At 40.6% G+C, this 6,842-nt stretch overlaps 1 protein-coding gene across 5 annotated transcripts in view; it reads left to right on the top strand.

Moving 5' to 3' along the window:
- Positions 1-6,842, top strand: part of RALGPS2 (Ral GEF with PH domain and SH3 binding motif 2) — a 145,100-nt gene that overhangs the window by 110,548 nt on the left and 27,710 nt on the right. The gene's annotated exons all lie outside the window — the stretch shown is intronic.

Raw genomic sequence — 6,842 nt, 5'->3', positions numbered from 1 at the left:
CCCGCCTGTTAGAAGTCTCATTCACTGCTTGACTTGTTACCCGAGGCTGCTGTAATCACAGGACTCTACAGATAAACAGCTTGTAAGTTCTTCTCTGGGTGAGAAATGTCCACAAGGAGAAATGTTATCCCTTAGATCCCTCTTTGGGTGAAATATTCATGTTTGTTTAGGGATCTGCCCATGTCCTCCAGCAGTTGACATCAGCAGGGAGAGAGTAAAGGGCTGCCATAATTGAAATATTACCTCTTCTCACTTTTGAAATCAATGCACTATGCATTTAAAGAGATTCTAATCAAGAACCCCCTTAAGGCACTTGTCACATTTGTGAACAAAATTGCACTCCTCCTTTAGCTTAGAGACCAATATGTGTGTGTTTGTGTGTAAGGCTAGTGTCACGTGTTTACCGCGACAGAGAGGAGCCAGAAGACCGCCGCGTCTGAATCCTCCTACTCCTGCACTGATATGAAGCATTTCACTGTCATATATTAAATGGATTTATTTTAGCAGTGCAGTTGTTAATCTGCTTGGCTAAGAGCTCTTGGAAGCTTACCTGCATTGATGCTTGCAACTGTTCACTGTTAGCCACTCACCTCTTCTACATATTATGGGCTCTGGCAAGCAGTAATTGGCAGAGCTAGCTTCATGCTGTATGGTTTCAAGAGTTTGGAGAGTTGTTTGCGAAGTCGTTTGATGGATTTAGCTAAAAGTTTTGTGTGGTTTTCGTTGTGTTAATCCCCTCCTTCTCCTACTTTGTTTTTTTCCCCCATCCTCCACTTTCCCCGGTGTTTTCCTCTGTTTTGTGTGAGTATATTTGTATGATTGGTATTTTCCTTTATCCCTGTTTGCATTACCTTGTTAGTCTGGTGTATTTCTATACACTACTACTCCCCTCTTCCCTGGGTGGGGGGAGGGAACAGACTGAGGCGGATTCAGGAGCTCAGACAAGGTACGTGGCCTCAGCGTCATCACCTTTTAGACGTAATCTGGGGAACAGGGCTTGTTAGGGTGCCCCTAGCATTAAAGACAGGGAAGGAGCCGCTGGTCCCAGGATACCCAACAACAGAGTTGTGACAGCTACACTGCAGGTTCTCAATTAAAGCTTCCTTTAGGAGGTTGTATGGCAAGTTCTGTCATATTTTTAATAGCTGCTTTTTTTTTTAGTCACCATTAAAATAACTAAACTGGCCCTGATAGTCTAAGAAGTGTGAAGGGTGCTATCATAATGCGGATCCATTTTTTGTTTCCTCCAGTTATAGGAGTGGAGAAACTGAACTTCTGAATACACAAGTGAATTCCAAATGCAAGTGTGAACATAGCCGAAGTCAGTTTATATATTGCTGTGCTATGCAAGTGTGTGTGTTTTATCTGTGTATTGTGGGCACCTTTTTTTTTTTATTTTATTTTTATAAAATCTCATTTGAATTATTAGATGACTATGACCCACATTTATCAAGCAGTTTGCAACAGTTTTTTTACTAAATGAACCCCCAATTTTCAAGTTTAAGAAAATAGGCATAGGTTATTTGGGTGGGGGGGGGGTACATTTTTTTTTTTTAGACTGATTTATCAAGCTTGTGCCCAAAAATATTGCTAATCTTGCAACTGCTCATTTCATTTACGGATTTGAGGACAGCCAAAAACTACACCCAATTAAATGAGGACAAAAGATAAACCCAACGCAATTCACTCCAGTGATCTTCTTTTATTTTAATATTTTATAGTTTTGATAAATGAGTCCCAGTGTTTTAAGAAACATTGCAGTAGATTAAATGGTGCATATTCAGCGCTAGTACCTAGGGTAGCTTGACATGTATATACTCCCCGACAATCATTGACGTCACCGTTGTCGTCACTAGTTGTCGCCTTTGGGAATAGATCAGGTTTTTGGCTGACATACCTCCTGAATAGTTGAATACACAATTATAAGAGACTTCATACAAGTTGGTTTTGGGGTAATTGCTCTGACAGAAGAGCCTGTTTGTTGGTTTTATACGTTTTAGATCCATGCATGTGCAAAGAGCATTACGGGGGGGAGGGAGGTGCATATACGTTTTTGGAATAATCTTTCCACCGCTCCGGCTTTATATTCCCAGGCAAAGCTTGTTTGATTTCTGTGTCTCGCGTCATCTGTTTAATTCATCTTTATAACTACAGTAAAGGATGTATTGATTGAGGAGCCGGCCAGAAAATCGCTCAGAGGAAACAGGACTCTGCATATATTTCCGCTGTTGATTAACCACATGTTTTAGTGGACACAGAGACTTGTGGTCAGCATTCGGAGGGCCCCCGCTGTGCAAACATGACATCTTACGGCTCCTGAGTTTACCTTGAAAATATAGGGAGTATGTTAACTCTTTCTGCCTCAAATATGGTTTCCAAATATGTCTTCTGCTGTCCAGCGGCAAGAAGAGAGGAGTTGCATGAGTTTGTTGCCTGTCTGCAACCTAAACTAGCTGTGGACATGGGGTTGGTAAAAGTTGGGCTTGACCATTTTTTTTTGCATATTAAGGCTTTGAGAAATCCCACCTCACTGACTGATGCTCCTTTTGTGGTGGTTTTTCAAGCTATTAGTATGTCTACACATTGGGTAAAATTTGGCAAAATTGACAATTACAGCCATAACTAATGATTGTTTGTTGTTTCAGTAAAATGAGCAATCACCTACACATGGACCTTTATCGTTAAAAATGCCAGAAGGACATATTTGATTTTCTTCAGACAATTATGCTCCTCATCGTCCAAAAAAAATCCATGTTGGCTGATGTATTCTGTGATCTATTTTGGGCTGTCAATGGACCATTTTAATCTAATGTGTTCGGGTGTCATAAGGCTGGCCATACACATTGGATGGATGATGGCTGAAAAGATCGTTCAACTGACAGCCATCTCAGCCAACTCTCCCATACACTGAGACTCTCATTTGGCTGAACGCTCCTGTGCTCTGAGAGAGCTGCTTACTGACACATTGTCCGCCGGCTGATCTCAGGGAGAACAATGCAATCGGCATTCTGAAATGGGACATGCTTGACCAACAGCTCTCCAGATCAAGATTTGTCCGGCGCCCCAATACACAGTATTCGTCCGAACCAGTTGATATTGCCAGTTTCGACCAACATAAGTCTGTGTATGGGCAGACTAAAGCTTCTCCTACATATGTGATACCTGGTACACGAACAATAGTTTGGCAGATGGCTTTCTCTCCTGACTTCCCCATACACAAGAACTCCTTAGCCTAGTGGTTGTGTTTTCAACACACAGATCGGCAGCTGAAATTCCAATGGAGAGATCCTATTCTTCCTCAACATCATCTTTTGGGTAGCATTAGATCCCACATACACATCACATACACATTGTCTGCCGGTTCCGCAGACTTTCATCTAATGTGTGAGACCTTAAGACTAAAAACTTCAAATACACATTAGACAAAAGTTATATTAAATAGAAGATTTCTACCAAATCGATCTGTCATTGTATGTTTGTGACAAGCAATCAACCTTTGGGCGACGAACGATCGTAGTTGTTTGAATTATCAATCAGGTATGACTAATATTTTCGTACGACCATCGTGCATGGCATAATGTGTATGTAACGACACCGCTTCTAACCTTAATTAGCCAGACGTCTAGATTTGGCCAAGAGAAATAAACTATTGTGTTTGTGTTGACTTTAGAACTAGTGTGTTTTTTTTTTGGTGGGTCAAGAATGACAGACCAGTATTTGTATAACCCTGAATGTTGACTATTTGTTACTATGCTAATTGCATATTGTACTAAACCAGCTAGTTGTTGATTTACAAGAGCACAAACTATGTTAATTGATTAAATGCTCAACAATGAGACCTGATCCCTGCATTTTTCCCCCTGACCTGTGACTGATGACTTTAGCCACTTATTCAAATGTTAAAAGGGTTTTCTATCCTGCTGCAAAGAGAATCAAAGATCAGACAGACTCTTCAGGACAGCAGACACAGATTTTGATTCTACAGGATTCCAGCCTAAGGGTATACGGCCCTGACTGGAAGGATACAGATCTGCTCCATTGACCATCCGAGAACCCATGGATATATTTTGGGGAAACCAGGTTGGGACAATAAGGTCACCTGGCCCCATGAATATGTTGTTTAGGGTTGCCAGGTGGGACTCTCCAGTCGCCTGCAACTCATGGAGACGTTCGGAGAAGCCAGATTGGGACCAGCCGGTCATTTGGCCCCATGGAAACTCTCGGAGAGGCCAGGGTGGGACTTTCGGGTCTCCTGGCCTTGTATCTCGATGTACTGCTAGCTTCTTAAGCTTGCCGCTACCTTCTCTGTGGGGGCCTGCCAAAAGCGGGGCGCCACGGGTGGAGGCAGTTGGCCCTGGTAGTCCCAAAGTCGCAGCTGTTCTATTCTCGGCGGGCCAGCGGAAGGCTGAGACTGTGTAATTTTGCCCTATCTTGGGTATTTGCTGGGACTGTTATATCTGTTTAATGTCCTATATTGTGGTTCAATAAAATATTGGCACGCTGTTTTACCCTCACCATGTGTTGTCTGAGTAGTATCACGCCCACAGAAGACCCCAGGTCTTCACAGTCTGTGTGCTGATTGTTCGGAAAACTTTTTTTCATTAGCTCCATCCCACTGATTATCGAGCGTTTTTGTTCTCTATTCATCGGAAATGTATGACTTCATCTAAAAGATATTTGTACAGTGTAGTTGGACACATGTATGGTGCGGTCGTGCAAAAGAAGATTCTTACAAACGGCGAATGATTTTTCCTCATTCGATTGTCATCTCCTGTGTATGGCCAGATGCCTTCGTTGCATTGTTCCCAGCCCAGTGGTGGAATGTTTGTTCGGCTAGGCACAATGACGACATTTCAGCGCAAGTTATTAAATGGGAATTTGTATACTTGGTGCCATTTTAAATGGAGATTTGCCAAGAAAGGACTACTTTTTATATACTTTTTTTTTTTTTTCTTCTCGAAGCCATGTGGTTAATAAACCCCAGGCTTGAGAAATTGACCAACCATGGTGTGTAAATGAAGGAACTCCTAACCTGGGAGGTGGATTCATAATTCTGCTGTCGGTTTTCTCTACTGGTTTTATAGACTTTTGGGAGATTTACTCCAGCTTTTCTAAAACTTTAACTTTGTTTCCTTATTTAAGTTTTATGTGCATCAAGTTTTTATTCTGTTTTGTCAGCTTGGCAATATTTTGGGCATCATTTCATATTTTAAATTATTTTTTCCATGTACTTTCTATTAAGATTATTTGTTGTCCCTTCTTTTTTTCTTATTTTTGTTTGATTTCTTGCTCATTTTCATAGTATGTATTTGTAATTATTACTCCTTTTTGTTTCTGAATAAACTATTAGATGCTAAGTAGAGCTCTAAAGGGAATGGTGTAGAGGAGACGGAGAGATGTACAAGTTCCCTTGCATTGATCCAAACTTTCCTGACTTGCATAGTAGGATTGCTTATCAATACTTAGTGTTTGCTGATTTGCACAAAAGCACAGCAGATTTGGCTTTGCTTAGCCTTTGCTTTCTTGTGGACAAACTTGAGACCAATGTTTCTATCGTTCGGTTACAGAAAAAATCTCCAAAACAATAAATCAGGAGACCTTTTAAATTGTTTAAGTGCTGTATCTACATCATGTCCCATCACGCAGGGAGAAATATCACTTTACACGTCTATGGTCGGATAAGGGTCTTATTTTTGTCAGCATCTTATGTTTTATTCTCTCCAGCCCCTTTTTGTTAATGCTGCTGGCAATTCATAATGATCTCAGCTCAGAAAAACTCAGTCTGACGTCCATAGAAATGATCTCAGTTACAAGGGATTCAGTATAATTGATTGAGGTAGTTAAAATTTGGGTGACCCATGGATTCTCAAAATTACTATGATTTCTTATTGGAAAAATGGATAAGTTTTACAGTAAAATGCTTACACGCACCTTCAAATTCCTGTAATTTAGCACAAAGCGAGAGCAGCGGATCCTGATTCTCCTCATTATTCTTTTCACATTGAATCTGTTTTCTGATTAGTTCGCCACATATTTGAGGGATCTGACCAAGCTTCTGGCTCATAATTTAGGACACCCCCAGTGCAGACCTTTTTAACTTATTTCTCTGTAATGGTACCTTTAAATAATTGGGGTTGAAGTAGTTGATTCTGCCAGAACCCGGGGCTGCTCACTGCTCGTCATCCAGCTGAAAAGGACACTTATGAGGTGCATTGTAAAGAATCCCCCCTCTCATCCAATACTTCATTTTATAGACTATCCTTAGTGATGATGATGATAGCTTGACCGTAGCAGATGGAGAGCACAAATATTTAACTAAGTCATACTTCACGTACTTGTCGGAAATGGAGACCTTTTTTGTGTTCAAGCCCTGAATGTCAATCTTACCACATATAGATTCATTTGACCGGTGCCCCAAAATCGTGCCAACCATAGTGCAAAAGTGTAGCAGGTGAGGAACAGACCGCTAGGACCTAATATTACGGAAAATATCCATTTATGGATATCCTACTAAAAAAAGCATGACTACCACCATACAATAATGCAAAAAAATAATAAAAACCTTAAAATACAATACACTAAATCCATTCAATGTTTAAAAATGGGAGAAGAGAAAAAGGGCAGGTCAACTGGAAACCCCAAAGAATGTTATAATACAAATGAGCATAAGAGATGTATGAAATGAAACAGATATGGAAAGAAAAAGGTGTAATAATCATCAATGAATGACACCAGTGAATGACTGAATATATCTCAAAGTGCAACAGGTCAGCAAAAAAACCAGTAGGAACATGAAGATATGCTGACAAGAAAAGTGCATATACTAATGGCTTGTGTCATTC

This window comes from Phyllobates terribilis, unplaced genomic scaffold (genome assembly GCF_046119375.1).
Source record: "Phyllobates terribilis strain yellow unplaced genomic scaffold, ASM4611937v1 Scaffold_8__6_contigs__length_399053987, whole genome shotgun sequence".
NCBI classification, from domain to species: Eukaryota; Metazoa; Chordata; class Amphibia; order Anura; family Dendrobatidae; genus Phyllobates; species Phyllobates terribilis.
The sequence above is the reverse complement of the archived record's forward strand: the minus strand, read 5'-3'. Positions and strand labels throughout refer to the sequence as shown.